The following is a 23,847-nucleotide window of genomic DNA, read 5'->3' as shown; positions in this document are numbered from 1 at the left end:
ATCGCTGACCAAGTTGTGAGAAGAATTAGTGGATAAGGAATAATCGCATAAATATCCATAAATATCCGTTTGCGACACTGTTTTCTTTTGGAATGCTATTTTGCTGCGGGATAATATTGCACGAGAGTGGAAGTTGAGGATATGTTATTCTGTTTATGGTATGCGCAAAATTATTTGAAAGTTTGCTAGTACAAATAGTTCTACGTTAATTAGTGAGTATTTGAACGCGTACCACAGGAAAGTTTTATGTCCTGTAGTTAGAATGTTAGTATTTAATTATAGAATTCATTTTAACAAAGTTAACAATTATTTAATGAAACTATTTTGTAATCTTTGGATTGTAGGACACAAAGATTTTGGAAATATATTATTCTGAATCCTACGATATTCGAAATGAAATCTCCTTGTATATTATTATAATATTATATAATATATAATATAGTCCAATATAATGTACAATTTTATATATATATATATATAGCCAATTATCCATAAAAAGCATCCTCTTTCATTCATCTCGCCCCAAGTTCTATCACACCATATACGATATTACTACAATACGTTATTGTTTCCCAACTCGCCTCCCATACTCCATAACTATTGCTCCATCGAATCCATCACCCTGGAAAATCATGTTACACTTACGAAGACGTTGTTATAGCTCATCGAAGGCGTTAAGACGTAATAATAAATGGTCCTCTCCTATAAACCACAGCGATTAGGGTGAGTTAACGAGAGTTAGCTGGCGCGGTTTCTGTTGCCCTACGAATTACGATGGGACAGTAGTTATATCTACTTTTTATTACTGGCACACTCTCAGTCTATTTACCCGTGACATACAAGGTTTGCTGTAAAAACAGTAGAAGAAAAAAAGACGGGTGTAAGTATAAAGACACGGAGGAACTTCTTATAGTGGCTGGTAATGTCTTCCCATTAACGTATCCTTTGGAACGATCGTGGAATCTTGGAGAAAGAGGGACTGAAATGACATCGCGGCGAAACTTCCGCGAAAGTTGTCGCGCAAGAAGACTTGGATGGTGTGCTAAAGCGGTCCGGTTGTTTCTATGCTAATGTTATGGAACCGTGGAAACGATTCTTCGGTGAATCTAAATGAAATCACCGATCATCGTCTTACTGCCGCTGGAACAAGTACGACACTCGAGTTTTGTTTCAGTACTTGATAACTCGTTCAATTATCGTGTTTGTATGCTGTTGCGGAATAATCGGGGTTTATGCTATTTCTTTTTTCATTTCATTTAAGAGTAACACTCAGCTCAAAAACGTTAATTGCTTAAGAGATGCGAAAAACTGTCTTCCAACATTATGACTGTCAGCGAAAAGAATAATAGTCATAGAACAAGATGAAGTTTCAGTTTCGTTAGAAAATACCACTATGTTTTAATTTTTCCAGAAGAATAATACTCATAAGAAATTCATCGTTAAAAATTTCCACCGAACTGATAGTTTTAAAAACACATTTGTAACAACGCTACAAAAATAATTTCACAACAAACGACACGACAAAATAATTTCTATAAAGTTTAATAATCAAAAGCAAAGCGACATGGCCATATATCAAGGCACTGCTTAGTATCTCCACTTCACTGTATCGTCGTTTATCTCCACTTGGTTTCCAAGTCTGAATGAAAGCAGTGTTGTCATTGAATTTCGAATCGAAGCAATTGAATAAATCTAGGTTATCCCTAGGTTCTAACAAAGGTACCTTTGTCCGACGATTCTACTTTGCTCACAACGACCACTCTGTGCGGTTCGTCGTTCCCGGTAAATCCATCACGAGCGAGTTGCACAATCGCGTCATGTCGTAACTCCTAAGTATGCCGCATTTACGGCAACGCTTTTCCTTATTCACGAATATTCACGAATTAGATTAGCATTCAATGGTGGTAAACGTGATAGCGTCGCCGAACGTCGGTACGTACACGAGATAACTTCGAAACTCGTGCCGGAATTTCGTGATATCGTCAAAGATTACGCGACTACTTGCATCTGGTTACACAAACGCTCACGTTCGTTGCAAATTTCAAAAAAAAAGGAGAGAAAAAAGAGAAAAAAGAGAAGAAGAAAAAACCTGGGTAAAAAGAAGATAAAGGAAGGTCGATTTTTTTTTGTCGAAGTTACGATAACCGAGGTCGTTTTCCCTTTCTACGGATTGCGTTTCAGATATTAGCCGGGCTTTGTTCGCTGGGCTACGAGACGAGAAGTTTGGAAAACAAAAATTGAAGCACTTTCGTTGGCCCGTTGAAATTCGAGTGGAAAAAATTAAAAGTGAAAGAGGGGAAAGCGAACTAGGAAAAGTTCCCGTTCCTGTGAAATTGTTTCTTTCGTTCGTTTCCACCGCTTCAGGGAAGCGAGTCGCGACATGGAAAATAAGTTAATTCCAGAGGAAGAAAAATTAAGATTTAATTTTCAATTTGAAAACAATATTACAAATCTGTAACCGGGAAACTTTTCTCAAACTTACGGGATCCGGCCCGTTCTTTATCTACTAAGAGAACACCGCTTAAACGGGTTCTCTTTTTGCTTCTGTCCGCGGTTATATGCGAGTTCTTATACTTTAACGGGTTTACCAGCAAAGACGCTATTTCTTTCTTCGTTCCCGACTTTGCATTAATCAATGTTCAAGTTTTGGTTGATGAGTTTTGACTGAGCTTTGGATTTCTTTTTACCAATGTCGCAGGAAGACGGTTCTTGGAAGTTCTTCATAATTTAAACACATTATAAATAATTTAAAACGTGCCATGGTATAAGATAATTAAGTTTGTCACTCAGCTTATTCCTGGAAAGTTTTCCAGCGTCGTCCATGTATATTTTAAACATCCTACTTCTACGCAATGTACTCTCGTAAAATCAAGTAATTAGTGAATTATATTACATTTATTACAATCTCCCAAGATTCAAACTCATCTTTTACTATTTTTATACCAAGAGACATTTTTAAGCTAGCAACCGAAGACCATATAAAAGACCAAGCAACCTCGAATATTATCACAATAATTTTATATTATATACATTAATATTTTTAATATTTATTATATTTATATACATCAAAGAATCCACGCAAGAAATCTTCTTCTTGAACAATGACGAAAAGAATCGTCTCGTTTGTAAATCCCACTCTCCCTCAAAAAAGCAAGATAAAGGAAGAAAGGAAACACCCTTTGCCGGAATTAGAAGCAGCCACCCTAGCTGGGGTACTTTAAAGCAGCCATAGGCAACCCCTTCTTACCGCTAAGCTAAAACTGCAAGCGAGTTCGTTACAAGGTATTCATCGATGAAACTTCCTCGACACGTTCTTATCAAGCACGTCGATTCTTCGACGTGAATTAATTCCAGCGTGTAATCATTCGCGTCTTACGCCTTTACAGCGGTCGTTACGTTTAATTTCTGAGGGCATCGTGACCCGGTTTCGCGTTTCCTCCCTCTGCTCGTTATTACACCAGGAGAACGGTTGATCCACTCGACAGTTGGAGCAGCCACAGCTGCAACCTAGCCAACCGAGGCCCCGTATCTCTCTTTCTCCAGCAATGCTGGCTGCAACTGCTGTGCTACTGCTTCTCTACCGCTGTAGAATTCAAACCAGCCTCGTTCATGAGAATTGTATATATCCATGGAGCACCTGACGCCGGCGATCGCCTTCAAATTTGCACACGCGTTCATCTTTTATTCTATTTCGCCCCTCTATCATCCCTTCACACTCCCGTTCCATCGACGTTTCTTATTTCGTCTCAGCCATGTCGATCTTTTTCCTTTAACCCCGAGTCCACATCAAGCCGGCTAGCTACCACCCTTCCTCGAATAATTCTAAAGACAAGTATAGACTCTACAACTTTAGAACAGGAATGATTCACCAACAGTGATAGACGTAAAGATTGTTTTCATCTGTATTTAATTCAGACTGAACAGTCGATATTCTCGATGAATGGAACGGATACTTCGTTCGTAGTAAAGCAACAGCAACAAGTCTAAACTTAACAAGTTTGGCAACAAGGAAACAACCGTTCGGATATCACACAGCTCTACCGACTAATTAATCGTGTCAACAATTTCAATCGTCGATAGTTTGAAAATTTATGAAACGAATTTCAATATCGAACCGAGGCCTGAATACAGTTTTCACTTTTGACATTCACTGTGAATGAATCATCTATGGCGCACATCTGAAACGTAGAAGTGCAAATACGCCTTAACTCCGATAGATGGAAGATTTTTGCACGCACATGAAGCTATGAGTCTTCTCAAGCGGAAATTATAGCTTCTGGTTAGGCGGTTCTTCGCCCTGGCGATACCCTTCGCTTTTTCCTTCATTTACATCCAGCATAATTTACGCGAGCTAACTGCAGAAACTTCACGTCCCATTCCTCTCTCTCATGCAGGCCTGCTGTTGCATAGATCGATAACGGGAACTCGTTTCTTCCGTTTCTTTTTTCTCATCATTTCTTTATTTTCTTTTTTTTTCTTTTTTGCTCCTTTGTTGTTCTTCGTTTCAGTTTGTCGTTGCCTCGGTTCGAACGCGCCTTCGTACCGCTGCTTGTGAAACTAACATAATTTTAGCAGATGTGGTTCGCGATGTCCGTAAATGTTCGGAAAACGGGAAACTTCTTGTAGTATTAAGGAGAAGTATTAAGTTTTTACACTGTTGATTTTTGTTTTTGATTCGTTGGAGCATGTTGCACAGAGGAGTTTGATAACTCGAGACGTCAGCTTTAACTTCTCGCTGTCTCGCTGTGCAATTTTGAACGAGAATGATTTGAGAAGCTTGTTGGGTTTTACACACTAAATGTTACTGACTAAGAATATAGAAGGAGTTTATATTATAATTTAATGATCTATAACTTCTTTGTAAAAACAAGATTTAAGTTTGTCTCCTTTGATACATTGTTACTTTCGTTTCTTTCTTTCCTCTCGCAAGGGAATGGAAAGCGGAAATGTGTATGTATTCCGTTTCTTTTTTCCATACATTAAATCCTATTTCTCATGCCTTTTGATTACACTTCCTATCTTTTATCTGAGACTGTATAAAATATATATTGATCTGTAAATTGAAAAAAATGTCGATATTGACTGTACCAAAGGGAGAAGCTCTTAATCTGACTTAAGAATTTATCTTACAAACAAATTAAATGAAGAATAGGTGACACCAAAGTTGGGCATTATTCGAATTGTCTCGAATAAATATTTATCGAAGATAATTATCGGAATAAATTCGTATCAATCGAATAATTTATCTGTAGAATAATTACATGTTATCCGTAACAAATTATTTCCTCTATTTATTCGAATAATAATTGCAGAATTATTGGAATATTAATACGAATAATTGTTTGTTTCCACATAATTTTTTACATTATAAGTATATACAAATACCAGATACTGTAGAATTTTTACTATTAATATATGTGAAATGAATAATTGTCACGAATAAATGTCAAATGAACAATTTACCAAAGAACAATAAACTTTTTAATCTGGCATTTGAGAAAAATTGGTTATAAAAGTCAATATTACAAGTGGACAATGTAGCTTGAAAATATATCTCACGTTCAATACCATGTTCATCCTGATGTAGCATAAATATCTGTATATAATATATAATTTTATCCGAATAAGATTTATTCGATTAAATTTTTACTCGGATAAATCCTTATGCGAATAATTTCTTATTCAAATAAATTTTTGTTCGGATAAATACATGCTCGATCGCATATTTATTCGCTAATGGCGAATAAAATATCATTTTTTATTTTTATTCATTATCAGCTTTTCTCAACACTGGATAACACTACTTGCCCATACACGTTTCCTTTAAAATTTTCACTTTTCAAACATTCTCCTAACTCACTATTACTCTAACCTCAAAAATGTCTTCCAAAAATCCCGCAAAATAGCTACATCCGACGCGATACATATTTCTACTACCACGTAGCAAAATTACAATACAACATCGACTTCCAGCATCGATTTCCGAATTCCATAACGAACAATGATACACGCGACAGAATCGAACATGCCATCGAAGATCAGTCGATCGGAGAAAGCTACTTACGTATTACAATCGAGTCACCGATGATACATGACTCTTTTTCGGTTTCGGATCAGTGTTACAGCCTTTTGGCAAGCTGCCCATCTTCCATGGCTCTTCTATAAGTCTCTACGAAGAGCGCCGTGGAAGTCCTCGCTGCCTTTGCCCTCTATAACGTTCAAGACATATAACTTCGGTGTCGTGATTGTGAACATAACTCGTGCCGAAATTTTTCAGCGCCCGTTGAATTGGAATATAAATCGTCTGCCGTCCGGGTGCGCGCCGTTTCCGCTGACGATCCACCACCACCGCGATTAACCGTGTCTGTCACGCGTGCGTGTACCAGCAGTGCACCACGACCACGAGAATTGTTAATGCCTATCGTACTGAAGATTATTGCGAATGTTTTCGATCGGAAAATTTTTTTAATTTTTTTATTTTTTTAGGTAATTGATCGAATGTATAGTTAGTGTCGGATGTGATGACGTTCATTATCGCTTATAATTAGACTACAGAGATTTATGTATTTATGAGAAGATTGAAAGTGCAAAATGCAAATAATTTACAAAAATGTATACAATATTCAGAGTATAGCGATCTCTATAATATTTAATAAGTAAAACAATCTATCTAGGTTTAATTATCTTCGTAAGAATATGAATTTGCATAATAGATAGGGATCCTTACTTAACTTGCATAATACAAGTGAACTACAAAAAGTGTGCAAGCTATTCAATAGATACGTTACATAGTAGACTAATAGTTGTATAATGATATCATTATGAATTATTTTATATAAATAGGTATAATATAATTTGGATGAATAATTGATTAGTTAGTTGTAAGCATTACATGAATCCTTTAATTTAAATTTGATACATGTTAATGCATATTGAAATAATTCGTAAAACATTATCCACAACTCAAAAATGAACATAATATAACAATTAAACCATGCTTACGTTATAAATTGTAACAAGTTTTATTTGTACAACGAATATGGCTGTATATGAAAATAATTTATATAGCGCGAGGAAGATCTTTGTTAATAGCAACATCATTAATAACTGACATTAAATTGCATTAAAGATTTAATTACGATTATCCAGGTACATTAATTAAATTTAAAATGGGGATTATTAAAATATTAACATTGACTGCAATATCGAAATGCTATTAAATAAGGATGAATATTTAGACACGACGAATATTTTAATTCGAACCAATTAAATCTGATTTTTAAATAATACGCGCATTTTAATAATAATCCATCATACGTGACAAGATCTTAACTAATAACGTTAAAACGTTTGATCGATTCTATTCATTATATGATTTATCGTTTAACTACCTTACTTTGAAATTTTTCTTCCACTCTTAAACGACAGAAGCCTTTCTATTCATGATCGTTAGAAGGTATCCTTCTATAGCTAAAGAAGACAAAGTACAGAGAAAATTGGCCTCGAATTAGTATTCTTCGAACATAGAAATTAATTCCTGATCGATCACTATTTCGCTACGGGAATCATAATAAGGCAAACGCTTATTCAGTCAATACTTTCTCTACGCATCAATAAAGTGCAGAAAATTTCATCGATCAATTACGGATATTATACTTTCAAAGTTATTCTACTGTAAATTAATTTCTCCTTTTCTATTTTTCATCGTTCATTTGCTAGTTAATCAGTTATCAATCTTTCAGCTAATTTATTTATATTAAAAACTAATCGAAGTACATCTCGATAATTAATGATTTTTTAATTATACCACGAAGCATAGTTGAAAATAGCCAAGTTATTTGAATTCATGAGGGTAGTAACTTGCAAGGATATTTCAAGCCATGTAAATCACAAGTTCACACTAGCAACGTCGTTTCAGTTTGCTCGAATTTAGGTGACTTGACTAAACTAAACTAGACTTAATTGTTATTCGCACAAACTTTGGGGATGAACTGTTATAAATCTCTTTAAGAAAACTCAAAACCAGCTTCGTATCTTGATAAAAAGAAGCCAGATTATTTGTATCACAAAAGTCGCGGTAGCTTTTTTCAAAGTGTTTATAAAGGTGAAATAAAGATGTTTCTTCAAAGATTATTTCCCCAGTCTGTCGTCGACATTCAAAACGTTCTCGTATATTGAGGAGCGTTCGGCCATCCATGCGCTGGCACATCGTAATAATCTGGACGTGATAAAACATAGTTTTCGTTGCGTTTCATGCTGGAGAAAATACTGCTCCGTTTGCTGGAGATACTTCCGTCTGTCCGCGAAGAATATTTTCTCCGTGTACACGAAACGTTTCGACGAAACTACGAAACGATGGATCGTCCAATAGCGAAATAGTTTATATTATTCTTCACTTCTCCATCCTTTCCACTCTAGATACCAAATGCAACAATAACAGTGAGCAAATATTAAAACACAAAACGTTTCATTCAATCGATATTGCAAGCGTAATTTATTTTATCAATTAGATTCATAGCTAAATTGGGTATTTCTCTTCCTGTAGATATTCGGAAGAAAGATACCTATTTGAATATTCAATGTAACAGCCATTTCATAAAAATTTTTGTAGCAAGCATGACGAGCGTGATTCTCTAGAACTCTAGAAATTCCCTTTTACAGTTCAAAAGACTTATCCTAAAACATGTATACACAGAAACATTTACATTGCAACTATTCAATATGCTGTATATATATGCTTGTGTCCCTGGAATTCTAATTTCTAAATATCGTAGTCATAGCCCCTTTAAAAAATTCTCATATTGTTAATCTTACATGTTTTATAGTAATCTAGAATTATTTTATTATATGTAATGTATTTTTAATGAATAAAAGAAATATGGGAACATAAAAAATATAACAGAGAACATATACGAAAAATGTACAGATCATACATCTTTTTTAGTGCTGTTAAAATTTTTTAATTTTTTTCCACTTTGCTTAATTATACTGAGCTTAATAAATAAATGAATAAAACATAACTCGGTAAAAAATTAAATCATTCTTTTTCCTTTAAACAAATCATCCCAGAGGTGGTTGTATCTAGATACAATTTTCCTCGAAAGAAGAATTTTTGAGGAGAATTTTTCGCACGTTATCTCCAATAATGGATTAAAATACACGTTTATCGTCGATAAAATGTTACAGCTGCGCGATATTATAAGAATATATACAGCATCGAAGAACGTTTGGTATTCCCCTGTATTTATCTTTCGTGCCTTAAATCATCTTCATGAAACAATCTATTATGGACCCGCGAAACACCCTGTACATCGGGTCTATTTTCCATCCGCAAAAAATTTATCGGTTGCGGAGTTGCCGAATCTAACCGGCTCGAAATCCAGGGACACAAAAATGCGCAGTCGATAGATCTAAATACAAAAAGCTTCAGACCTTTGAATCGCCTGTGATCAAAAAACGAATTCACGCGAGATATCGTGCAGTTGATCATCCTACACCGAGTTAACTGCGAACCATGTCCGTCGATTACAACAGAAAAAGAATGGAAAACAGACAGGCGAAAACTGTCAACGAGCCGATGTATCGGGCGTTTGAATAAAAAAAAAAAAAAACAAGCAGAGGAAAGAGATTCCTTACGAATTAATGGAAAAAGCCCGTGGCTTCAATTCAAATAAAACATGTAATTACACCGGGAATTCGTGACAATTCGCGCCAATTAGCTAATAATCTATTTTTGCCCCAGTTATTGTCAATGCTAACGCTATTCTTTCTATTGCAGGTGCTTTCCACGAAGGATGGAGTATCATAGCTTTCGGACTTATTCATTTCGAAGTTATGCATCGTAAGGTGAGTAGTTTCAGCAAATTTGTCATTTTAATTTCGGTGACATTCACTCGAAAGATCTTTTCATTGCATATTAATATTCATAAGGAATTTTTCATTTTACTTTGATTATCAATATTTTCACTTGTTAGAAATTATGCGAGTATTTTGCTTTGGATATTTTATGTAATTTTGCATGTTATATGCAACTTTCGAACTTTACACGAATGCATAAAAATCCGCGATATAATTATCAGAACTTTGTTTAACAATATTTTTTTTAACCCTCGTTCTCACGACTGGCCACAAAATTTATTCCTCGCATTGAACGTCGCCTAATTTCGCCGCTATTAGTTGATCCTGATAAATAATACCACAATTTACTTCACAATTACACAATTACACACTAATAACACAATTTACTTCACATATAAGGATACAAAGCGTCTGCCGTAGGTTTCCCGGCGCGACTTTCATTCCCTAGTTCCGCGGAATAAATATTCCATTCGTGCAGTCGTCGGGGCTCACTGTCAATTCGGTGGCCTCTCAAACAATATTTATTTAGCCGGTATCGATTTTGTTGGCATGATATTGGTTTCCCGTACCGTTGCTTGTATTTTACCTCTCTCTTTCTCTCCCTATCCCCCTCCGTTTCGGTATTTTCGCTCGCTAAACCTCTGACCCGCGTTCGTTTTTAACCGTTTCCATCGTTATTTCTTGCACGGCCGATGAAAAATCGCGCAGAAACTCTAGGGTAAACTGATTTATAAACATTCAAGATTCGAATCATCGTGTTCGTCGTGCGAGGAACGCCTTATAGGCTTATATATACGTATCGTATTTTCATAAAGAGACGGTAAAGATTTGTCACGGGGAAAAAGAGATGTTAACGGAATAAAAATAAGGGGAAAAGGAGGGAAAGGGAAAAAGCAAAATAGGAACGTCGAGTGTACAGAGAGAGGGATGAAAGCTGTTTCCGCGTGCACAATACTATTTCCGGCACAATGATGGATTCAATTTTCGATAGAAATACATTCGACTCGATGGGTACAATATTATCTTCCGGAACTGATATTGTATGAAAGAAACTTCGAAATAGTCTAGTTGCTTGTCCTCGTTTTCATCGCAATCGAAAGACGATTAATTTCGGTCTTAATGCGTGTAATTAACCGCGTTATATTATCAGGTTAATGCATAAGTTTGTATATTTTTATACGATAGATACGATACGTGAGATATATTTTGATAAGAGATATATTTTTTAAATTTTGTATCGTTTTACTAAATTATTTCGAAGTAAAGGTCATAATCTTGAAATTTTGTATATCGACCTGATTTAATTACGTCAACGAGATGCATTTAAGGAAGCGATTTATTTAGAATACTTACACACGAATATGCTGTGTAGATTTTCGTATTGAAAATGGATTAATTGCCCAACGCATTAGAATTTCGCCGATGTAAATTTTAGCGTGCAAATATTCCTCTAAAGCGGTAAATGTTGGCTCAAGTATATTTGAATACGAATTCGATGTAATTGTATACGTATGAATCTAGCAGTGATTTTATTCTTACAAAATCTAAGTGATGACAGTGAAATTACCAAGTGAAATTGAAGCGATGTCAGTTAAATATTCTGCTAAAAAGTATTCGAATGCTTTGCAACTTCGTAAAATTTAAAAATTTGTAAATCGTTTTTTATATTCGAGTGCTTAGCAAATGCTTCTCGAAATTTGGGAATGTCTAATCATTCTCTAAAATACCAATTTGTCGTACTGTAACAAGCCGAATGGATTTCGTGATTTTCCCACTAGTCGCACGTTACAAACCATGTGTAAAATATTAAAGCAATCTGCTCGATAACACTGAAACGATTAGCCACCAGATTCGTGCAGCGATTGCGGATGCATTTAAAAATTCGTTTAGATTGCCGTCTCAATGTTAATAACAGAGTACAAGTTTTCTTTTAGTCTTCCCGTTATCACCGTTGACACGCGAAAACCGACACGGCTTAGCATTTTTAATTAACGATATTAATGCATCTCGTCGCGAATGTGTAGTGGGTAACATAAGATACACAGCGTGCAGCCTGTAAAGCTTATTTTTGTTCCGATAACGTTGAAACGCGTCGAATACGCCGTGACGCCATTCGTTCCGCTTTATACTTAATATAAAAATGTCAGCCGATGTAAAATTTTCGAAATTAATCTTAGATGGCATTGCGTGCGTGACACAGGATATTTAACAAAGTTTTCACGTTTTTACCTGATAACTTGATTTATATCAACAAATGGTGCTGCTATACACGCAAAATGACACCCAGTCGATTTATCCGAAAGTAATTCAGCTTATGGATTGGTTATGGCGGTAACAATGAATGTTTGCCAACGATACACATTCGAATAAGCTTGTTCTAATAAACGCGAATAATAGGTGTCACAGAGGGTCGTCACGCGAGCCTCTAACGATTTTATCGATACTGCGTATACGACTACCTCGTAATAAAACACTAGTTCATCTTCGTTAACCATGACCCTGTACAACTACTGTCTTTTTTTAGTTATAATCGTAAAAGATGCGAGATTCTGACTGGAAAGAAATCATAATATTAATACTCTGACTCGAACGGAATAATAATTATATGTCGTTATTAATACACATTTATGTAATGAAATAAATGAGAGATCAAGCAGACATTGGTTGTTTTATGACTTTGTTGTCAGGATAATCACTTATCAAAATTAATTAAATATTCGGTTCGGGAGACGTACAAATGTTGATAATAGAAATTAGTGCATTAATTCATAAAGGTATTATAGACATTTCTCGTTTGATGTGATATACTTCATGGGTGCAGGTTCGGTGAACCTCTCGAATCGGATACCAAGGATTAATTATCCAAGAAGCGTGTATTATAAGAGTAATTCTGAGATAATCGATCCTATTACCATCTATTAAATTGAACACTCACATATCCAGTGTCATCATGTTACCGCGTGTGCGAACGATATATATAGTCGAATACGTAATTTTTCTTCCCAGACAAGTCACCGTAATGGCACGAAGGTGCGTCCTCAATATGTTGCGCGATGAAGTAACGCATTTGCATAACGATCGTCGTTATTGGAAGCCAAACTGTGTATCATAAATAGCCCAGTTTGAATTGGTCCAGACACAACGTGGTAATATCTTCCAAATATGCACCAATCGTCTCGAATGACATTAGTAACACGAAAAGTGGGTTCTGGCCTGGACTAAAAGAGTACTTGGAGATATTTAAAATAATTTTAGAGTAATTCTTAATTAAGAGTCTCGGCTGACGTCGCTTATACAAATTCCGTAATCATCAAGCACGACCGATATATCGTGACTTCCGGTACTCCTGGCTATTTACATTGCCAGTCGAGGTCCACTCGTGAACGGTCGAGCAAATTGAAGGATCACTCGATGAACTTATCGGATAGGTCTCTGCAGTCGACATTGTTGCTGAAAATAGAATTCTCTGTATTTCTGCGCTCCGATCGCACGACAATATTACCTTCGCTTCTGAGAATTTTGTATCCAACAATGAAAAGAGGTTCCACGTTATCTTGTTTTAGCATCGAACGTAATCGAGGAAACTAACCTAACAACTTTTCCAGCAATTATTTCATATATTCTCTGATAATCTATAAATATTGTGTTGTGTTTTAAAGATATTTAAAGAATATATATAGTTGGACTGCGCGGCTTCTCTGAAATTATAATTTTGTTTAATTAATATGCATATGCATTAATAGATCATATTCAAACGTATTGAATCTTCTGCTTGTAAAGCTTGTAAATACCGTTTCCAAATTGTTATTTAATTAATTATCGTGATTAATATTTTCAAATACGTAAATGTGAGAAAGCAGGAGAAATTTTTCTATAGCTGCTTATAATTCTTATTCTAAATATTCATTCGTTGAATACAGATTAAGCATCTTCGAAGGATGCATTTCATTTATGGTATGAAATTTCAACGATACAGGAGCTTTCCATTTAACCGGGGTGTTAAACGTCACGCGTCGTTCTATCAATCGTGCTTCGTCAGTTCGATTATCCTCTGTGTCATTCGATGTGATCTTCAAGCGTTTATGCGTCTGTCCGTCAGATAGGTTTCTCCCTCTGATTGGCTGTAAATAATCGCTTTCCCGTCACAGTGGCTCTTCGCCCGTACGTCATGCCACAGACATTCAAGATATTACATTGGTTCGCCGAGTGCCAGTCGTTTCGCAACGCTACCAACTTTTCGGATAAATTATCTGTTTTTTTTTCAATCTAACAAAACGATCATACGAAAGTGACACAGTTAAGCGCTTGACAAAGTTTTTACTGTTTTAGTGGAAGAATCTTATTGGCCTCTTTATACTTGGTTACGGCAATATCATTTATTTCTCGTACGACATTCTATTCGATATTCAAATGTAGGGAGAGAATGGATTGGCTAACTTGAAATTCTCTCCTTTCGAAAGAGATTATTTGTGATTCAGTCTTCAATTTGTTAAAAGAGAAATTCCTATGCTAAGAAGCTGACTTGATTTCATCATCGACAATTCGCAATTTAAAAGATACCAGCCTCTTAAAAGACAAACTGATCTAGTCCACTTGCTCTGAATTTCTCAATTTTGTTACGTAAGTACATAGTTAATATCCAATTCTCAGGAAAACAAATTATATACTTACTCCATGAGTTCTTTTATGACAAAAGAATGACATAAATAATAGTAAATTCCAAAGTAAATTCAAAAAATAGCTTTTCCAACATCATCACTCTTTTCTGTTTTTCAGTCAAAGGACTGTCTCACAAAATGATTTATTTTATCATTAAAAAACTCTTCCTCGTTTTAACATCAGGGAAGAATGATTAAAATCGTCACGCGAAATCTTGAAATCCTCGCTGCTCTCTTTCTCTCTCTCTCTCTCTCTCTCTCTCTCTCTCTCTCTCTCTCTATGAAACAATCCTCTACGATACAACGCAAGTACCATGGAGAGGTACTAGGAATTTATCAGTAGCCAGATATAATTAAGCGTGTAACGGATAACCGTTGCGCTCCCAAGTTCGACGGTGCATATACGTTTCGCTGCACAAACAACGTGGGCCAGGCCACTGTTTCTACACCTTGCAGCCGAATTCCGATGCTGTCGGCCAGCCACTTATCTCCGACTAATCTGAATGTAATTTTAAGTGAAACAGTTTCCGAGAGTTTAATAAAGCGGCTCTCTCTCTCTCTCTCTGTCTGTCTCTCTCTCTCTCTCTTTCTCTCTGTTCCTCTCGCGAGCGCTTACGGCAACAAGTGCAAATTACGCTGCTATTCCGGCAAGAGGACGGATCGGTGACTCGGTGAAGGTAATAATTCTCCACTGGTTCACCTAACACCTTCTGCCACCCTTGTCTTATTATTTGCACGTTTTAGCGTTACCTATTGGTGAAACCATATGTTTTTATGAACGAATCTGTATCTTCTATCGCGAACATTTTCTCAAATAATGAATATTTCAAGAGATACTTGCGTTTTTCATTGTCTAGTGAAAACATCATAATCTTGAGATAGCAATTCATTAAAAATTTATATGTAGAAGTTTCAAATATTAAAGTTATACATTTAATTGCGCACTTATTGGATAATCATTTATCATTTTGGCATTCTGTTAGCATTTGATTTGACCTTTTGTTTGCCTACGTAAGGGTTAAAGTAAAGCTAAAACGAAGGTCTTAGAATCAAGGAAACTCTATAAGCAATTTGTTAATTAAATTGTACGTGATACTGAAATATTACATAAGTATTGACCAATCCACTTACAGCTGTTTTAATATCTACTATATATTTTCTTACAATATTCATTTCGACACGAACTGGTAGCCTTTCAAAATATTACTAGCTACCCTACGAGTATGGGATTTTCATGTAGTCTCGACGATGCCAGACTGCCGTCATTCGGGTGTACACCCTCGTTCCCTTCTTCGACAACACGAAACTGCTGTCGCAGTAGCCGAGGGTTGCCAACATGGGTGGTTGGTCGTCGAATTCGTTTTCTTCGCCTGCACTCGTGGTACTGTTCTCTACACGGAATAAATGGCGCGTTTTGGACGCCCTTGCACGACCGTCTCTTCCCTCATTCCCGTCTCGACTGGTTTTTCCACTTTGTCACCTTAACGCCGGGTGTAAGAGTGGCTGGGCTGCAACGAGGGCCGGCTTTATATCCGTGGCCAGATAAGAGCGTAGGGCACGGAGATTTACATGGACAGAGTGAAATGCAGGCACACTGGAATGCGGGAACCGGGCCGGAATGCTTGGATTTTTCGCCAGCCGGAAACAAGGGTCTGCGAACGGCTATTCCGATGAGCTGCGTACGAAGGGAAAGAAAGCGCCACCGGTCCGCAGATTTATCCATGTTAACGTCCACCTGCCACGCTGTTGGACCTGTCTTTTTACGGCTTTTTCCCTCGACCCTTGATCAACGTTTCTGTGAGGTTTTTGTTTTTAATTGCAGTGGTTTAACGCTAAAATTAGCAAAGATTTTCGATTTTTTAGATTAATTGGTTTTACTATTATTATCAACCAAGATTTCTAACGCTGGAACTAGAAAAGATATGAAGTTTTTTTAAACTAATTGGTTAGATTAATTGCAATTGAAGAATTTTCAGGAATAAGGCGGTAGTTTCAATTTGTTATTAAGGGAATGTTAAGGAATATGACGAAATCAACATTGACTTGTATTGAAATAGACTCATTGATTGTATTGGTATATCTATTTATTTCCTAATAATCTAAGTATTAACATATAATATAATACTTATGTACATATTACAGGTGAATGGTTTGGTTATACCTTCAAATTCTGGTTCTCCATGGTTCTGTTAATCTGATTTTCATTATCTGCTTCAATTCACCGTTGATCTGCTTTTCATTATCCTATACTATATGTTAATAACTCACACAGGCAAATAATTCACACAAAATCTCAATTTACATACGTGCTTTAAACGAATTTATCATTAATTTTTTATTTTGCATCGTCACGTATAAAATTAAATACTTACGTACTAACTAAAAGTCTTATGCTAAAGTTCTTGCACTTATTTACTTTACTCTTCATATAGGACATTGTATTTGTTGAATAAATACAAATTTTACGAATATAAGTTTAGAATTACCATAATAATCGATGCGTTTACTCACGGATTAAATGCTGCAAAATTTAGATCTGTCAAAATTACTCGTTGCTTATGTGGTATTTATTGACACGTACTATTCCGATTCTCGTTGTTAGTGTTTAATTGGTCAATTAAGCGACTGGCGTTAGCTCTTAGATAAATAACGAGTGTGAAGTATGATACATTCTAAGTAGTGTAAATTGTATGTTCGACGAAACTAATTGTCCTTAAACGTGACCCATTCGAAAGTTTCTACTAGCGTTAAATATGAAGTACTTGTATTTAGAAAATGGCACTTTTCTACAATTTCTAGGATATTTTTTTTAATTAGTTGCAATTTAATGCAATTACGAGTACATATAAAAATCTTTCTATTATTGACTTTTACTAGTGAATATTATACGATATTGCTTTCAGTATCATATGCGAACAAAATTTGTCGCATCGAAGCGTAATAATTCAGGCGTAAGATATACGATCTTGAAAAGAAATACCCAACCAATCGCATCGCATATTATCGACATTTGCCATCTGCTTCGTTATCGATAAAGCGACAGACAGGCGAAAAGCGCAAAATAGGTCTTCGACCTACATTCTTGGTGATTCATCTTTGAGATGCGAAAGTTTTCCACTCGGTAACCTACGTCATTTTCAGAGAGTACGTGGATTCGATCTGATAATTAGTAGCAATTGCCGATGAATCCGTTGCGGATAGATACGAGCGTGCATGAAAATGCGAGTCATGAATTGTAAAGTGACTAATTTCTAAATTGAACTTCGTCGCCAATGCTCGTTAAAATCGCCTAAAATAAACTCGATTTTTCTTGAGTGGTATGCCTTGACATAATTAATTATACTCATATGCAATATGATATGCCACGCAGAAGCTAAACTGATTAACTCCATTAAGACTAAGTTGTGAAAAAAATTTTACTGTCATTAAAAAAATTAAAAATTTACTTGAAAATTTCCAGATATACAAATGATAGGAAAGGATGGAAATGTGGTTCTCAAAATGAAACACATTAGTTGTTTACTGGTATTAAAAATAATAAATATTCAGAAAATGTACTTAATCGGTTGGATTTCTAAATGATTCTCATGTATCACGCTCTTGTGACGATAACTAATTCGAGATAATTGGAGCAACTTCTACCTACCGATATCCGAATTGAAATTAAATTCCTGGTTTAATTGATTAAACATTACTCGCTCGTTGTACGTACGCACGGCTCTTTAGCTGGCATGCAATAAATCTGTGAATAACAACGAGACGATGCGTGATGATGCCTAATGTGTCTGGGGAAAATAGTTACGCTAAATATTATTTGCATTATTGTAATTGCTATTTGCATCGATGCAAATCGCCCGGATTTTAATGATGTTGGGGTGTGGCCCGTAATTAATGGCTTATGCAGCGTGAGACATAATTAGAACCATTTTAATAATTCTATGATAATTTTACAACTGATTGATTTAGCTAAATGAGTTCATAGCCCGAAAGAAACCATAATTTAATCTTTTCCTGTCGCTTATTATTTTCGAAATTTCAACGTCGATTTTTAATTCTCTTAAATGGCAGCCAATTCTTTGTTTAATGATCAAAATTGTAAATATGTATTTGACATGTAGGTTCATTATTCATATACGGTTTATTCTATTACACAGTGAATATTTTGCAAATAGTTGAATTGGACGTAATGAATGTAATTGTCAGCACGTTTATCGGATTTGTTGCCATTAGATATTTATGCAAATTTTTTTTCAGATGGAAAATTTCTTTATATATTTTTATATCTTCTACTCTTCTTCTCCTACTTCTGCATCTTCAAATTCTCCATAAATGCATAAAAGTCCGCACTATATTAATAACCTATGTCATAAGCAAATTTAAATCATACCATTATTTGACTACTGACCTATTTTTATAAATGAAAATACTCAGTGACCTATAAACAAGAATGTACGTACTTCCAGGAACTATTTCGCATTCATTGATATTGCCGGATTCCGGGGGCAACACTGCAATTTAATCTAATTCGTTCGTGGCGAAAGTTATTTCTTCGATCGTGAACATACCTCGTGCTGCACATTGGCAGAAATATGATGAGTTAATAACCTCGTGGCAATCAGTCGACGTTATTTCGTTTCGAGGAAATTGTCGAGACGAAACTTTCGAGATCTCTTGTATATGCGACTGGCTTTGTTATTTGTTCCATTAAATTGACTCGAGCCACGCATTCGCCCGTAGCTCAGATTATTTATGACGAGGACCGGTGCTGTCTCCGTATCAGTGGTCACTGGGTATCTCATTCGTGTCCGAAATTAGGAAAACAGTGGCGGTGTAATTTCCGGTCGTTGGCCAAATACCGGTACACACAGACTTTGCGCTGTTTCAATTTCATCTACGCCCTTACCCGTCTTATAAAGCCGAGCGGCCTCGTATCATTTGCATACAATTAGCTTTATCCAAATTATTTTCGTGCGTACATTTCGCTAATCTTTACCACCGCGTATTTACCCTCCTAGGAGCAGACTCTCCTCTGTGCTTTTTGGCTTCGATGCTTTTTCAAGCTTTTCGGCTCGTACATTTCATGTTTAGAAAATAATATTGGTGATGGCATGTGTTGGAGATCGAGAAGGATAATTAAATGTGTTGGAGGTGATAATGAGGAGACTATTGGTAGATGAAACTTTACACGTACTTGTAATTTGTAACACCTGCTTGTCAATTTATTTAAGTCCAAATTTTACTGTGAAAAGAGCTCGTTGAATAACGGTATACGTAGGCACACAGAAAATGTAAAATGAAGCTACGTCTGAACGTGAATTTGTGTTATATAGTTTGCAGATATTATCTCTTGATGAGATACCATTAGAATTATATCTTTTCACAAAATCATCGCTTCCATAGTGATAGAATATCGAAACTCTTAGTTCGGAATCGCGACCAATTATACGCAAGTTAGAATATACAATTCGGAATGTGCGGCGATTGGGATGTGGATGTGGCAGGAAGGCATGCGGGTAAAACACGTTCAGAAAATTAACAGTTCGTACCGGGTAGTTTATGTACGAGCGAAATCGTGTTTCGCTCTAAAGTAACATTATTCGGGGCGAATAATGCTTTCGTTTCCGGGGGAACGCTACAAGTATAATGCAGTGCATCATTTGCCTGGGGTAGTGGGCCGCATTTAGCGTTGCCCCCTCCGGTACACATTCGAGTTTCCGGTTTTTCATTGCGCTCAACCAACTCCCAGGCGGCTTTTAACGTTAAAAACGTTATTCGATTATTCCCAGAACGAGAGGGGATCGCAATGAATCCGGTATGTGAAAATACGATTCGCGCGTCGCGACGTCTAACCAGTTCATACGTATACATATTAGGTCGATAAAAAATACATGTAGCGCGTGTTAACGGGTCGCTTGTTTGCAGATATCGCGTCGTTCACCAGCGAGGGGTGGTGGGCTTAAAGTATTTCGACGTCGAGCGCCACTAATTTAATCGCACCTAACTCTTTTCCGGAATCGACGCGTCACTCGCAGCTGTGCGCAATTTACCTTTAAAAGTAACGAATTATGTACGCCAGACGCCGCTGGATATAATTAATTTTTAGCTAGGACAGGGAGCGTCTTAGGGACGCGTCGTAGACCGTGTTCCTGTCTTTGGTACGCAACCATTTTCAAAACGGAGAAACTCCCCACTTCTTGGATATTAACGTTAAAAGCGCTCGGGGTAAGTAAAGCGTCTTCTTCGTTCTGTGAACGCCTGGTGACCTTCATTAAGGAGTAACCTCTAATCTTGTGGCAGCGTGTACGGATGGCCGGAAGTTCGCACGATTTTGGCAACGATGATATTCGCAAGGTAGCCACGAGGTGGCAATTACCACGTGTTGGGTGGTCCGGTTCTAGCGCCCAGTGCACCACCGCTGAATTAACCAAGCCGGGACGAAATACTTCTGAAGTTTGCTCTCCGGCTGGATTGCCGGCTAGCTTTCTAGTTGTAGTTACACGTTGAAGCTGTATTACAGAAGTGCCCAGACGACTTGTCTGGCAAATTCTCGAAATACTTGCCAGCTGCCACGGTCAAACGTCAAAGCGAGCTTCCTGTCGTCTTTTCGTTCTCTTCTCTGTTTCCATCTACCCGCTCCTATCCAACAATCTTCATATGGCACGATATAATTCGAAACATTAATATTTCCAACTATTAAAATTTTTACCATAATTCCGCGGATAGATGTGCTGTATAATTCGCCAGCTGCCTGCTAAAAATTAAACGCGCCACCGACCTACGTTCGTTCCTTGAATTACACTCGAATCTTTGTAATTAAGTTTTTTCGCCCCTATTAGACATTAAATGACCGGTTCCTTGAATTTTTGTCAGAATATGTATAATTTGCGGTCTATGACCTGTTATTTGAGGCGAAATTAGTTGATTAATGCGGTCGTTCATTGGAAGAACGTGAATGATGAAGTTTTTGAGGTAAATTTCGTTAAAGCGGCAGACCTCTAGAATCTTTTATGAAGGTTTTAACCTTCTTTAATTATGAGGAAATTGTAATGGATTTTATTTTTTAATTAACACCAAGTTTTACAATATGTTCGTGATGTCGAGTTTGACGTAAGACACAAGTGAACTTAGTATGAAAATTATTTACTAGCAAACAGCGTAGCTAATAGACGTTTGTCATGTTAGTGAATATTAAATCGTAAAGTAGGATTATTTTATATAGGAAACCATGTCATCGTGGTTCCCTACTTTCTATAATACAAACGAAGATTATTAGAGCATAAAACAGTAAATGCAGGGGATGATTTTCACAATTTCCATAAAAAGCGAACAGAATGGAGAAAGTTGGAAATAATATATTACATTAAAATCGTAAAGTAACATTTTCTACGTAGAAAAATTAATATTTGTTTTCTGACCTCATTATAAAATTCATTTATTCGGAACTATCTATAAGTCACACTATAAAATTCTACCTTCATTAAGTACGTTTTAAAATTTCTCATTGAAAATATTCTATGTCAAAATTACATTCATTCACATTTGTTTAGATCAAGGAAGTTTAACAAAACACCATGGAATCATGGCATGGTCCAGGAAGTAATAGTCCAGCTGGATGGTGTACGATTCTGTAGTTATTCTATACCTGCTGTTTACAAAAGATTCCAGGTGGTCGTGGTTGAATGCAAACTGAGAGGAGCTGGAGTGAATGATAGAGTGAAATTGCCGGTTATTCGATTACTTTGAGCCGCATGACAAGCCCAGGTGAATATTTGGTATAACTCAATAGGACCAACTATTAGCACAAGCAAATAGTAAACATCTGTTCGAGGCGAGACAGAGGAAACGTACAATTAAGTCACGGAATACCGAGGTTAACCACGTAATTATTACGTTATCGTACTTTATCGTACTTTAACGTAGCTTTGTGTGGATTACATCTTTTCTAATGTTAAAAAAAGTAGGAAGAAAAGTGATAGAGATGAAGGTATTCCTATTTCTATGCGTCTGCTTACTGTCGCAATCTTTGCTCTGATATAGCGTGAAAGAGACCTGTCTTAAAGGACCACGCTTTGCCCAACGCACGTTTAATAATGTATATAACGGAACACGTATGGGATGCTGGAAAAGTTTGCGGAGAGGAAAGTTTTGTTGGGTATGTGCAAGGAGTTTCTGTTTCGGTTAGTATATTCGAACGGCGTCTAAATCGTGCGAACTACGGTGGTTTATCTTTTATCTTGTTTTATTGTTTCGGATATTGATCCAGCATTCTCTAGAATAGTTTATTCTTTTTTTACGAAATTTTGCTGTACTTTTAAGACAGTGGCTACGAAAAGTATTTGCAACTCGTTTATCAGATTCTATGTTTCGTTTTCATAGTCATACGCGAATAATATCTATACTTTCTTAAATTTTTTATGTACACGTACATACAACTTCCCATTACGATTCCAGTGATATTTTATTCTTGTCCATTGCTAACAATCGTTTTCTAATAGCATAACTTCGTAGAAAAGTCGGTAAATTCGAGATTCGAGTCGCGTTGGTTCGGCTGGCAGCAGCATAATCTAACCTCGTTAGCGCTGCTCGCCGAGTGCTTCAACACTGTCGTCACTGTTACACTCGATGCACCATTAAGTTCGTCAACCTAATTCACGGTAGTTTACACTCGCTGCTGGCATGCATAGCAGTCCGAAATCTCTTTGAACGACTCTCGCTCACCTTCCTCGAAAGAACCGAGACTCCACCTTTCACGAACCACAGAAGCATATCGATCGTACTTTCGATTAACCAACGCCATAGTCTCTTTCCATTCCTCCTTCCCTTATTTTTTCCTTTTTTTTTTTTATCTTTTTTCTACTTCTCGTGCCTTTTCTTTGTGTTTCTCTACCGCTGTTCTTTATATTTTCTCTCTAACTTCTACGGTCGATCTACCACTCCATATCACTATTTTATTCCCCTTCTTTTTACCTTGGAGCTGGAATATTTTCTTTCTTCAGTCTTTCAACGTCTTTTCTATTTGTACTATTTTTTAACTATCTCACCATACCTTGCTGTTTTCTTATTTTCACCTAGTTCTTCTCTTCCTTTCGAATTTTTTAACTTTCTTACTCTCCTTTTGTCTTTTTTTTTCTTCCACTCTTTTATGTTTCCCAATTCTGTTCAACTTTGATTTACTTTTCCTCCTCTTTATCTTTCTTTCGTCCGTTTCCTCTCTTCCCTTTTCCCTTCCTCATTTTTTCCTATAATTCTATATAATATCCCTTCTTCGCCCCCGTCTATCTCCTTTGTACTATCGTTCGCTGCTTTCTTACTTTGTCTCTATGAGAGTCAT

At 36.4% G+C, this 23,847-nt stretch overlaps 1 long non-coding RNA gene across 2 annotated transcripts in view; it reads left to right on the top strand.

The window, feature by feature from the left end:
- LOC117213703 overlaps positions 1–23,847 on the top strand; it is a 91,730-nt gene that overhangs the window by 33,392 nt on the left and 34,491 nt on the right. For both annotated transcript variants that reach the window (XR_004488705.1, XR_004488706.1), the window contains one exon: positions 9,779–9,846. This is a non-coding gene — a long non-coding RNA (uncharacterized LOC117213703). The remainder of the gene's footprint in view (positions 1–9,778; positions 9,847–23,847) is intronic.

The sequence above is a fragment of the Bombus bifarius genome, unplaced genomic scaffold (genome assembly GCF_011952205.1).
Source record: "Bombus bifarius isolate JDL3187 unplaced genomic scaffold, Bbif_JDL3187 scf7180000009125, whole genome shotgun sequence".
In the NCBI taxonomy this organism is placed as follows: Eukaryota; Metazoa; Arthropoda; class Insecta; order Hymenoptera; family Apidae; genus Bombus; species Bombus bifarius.
This window is presented reverse-complemented; position numbering and strand designations above follow the sequence as displayed.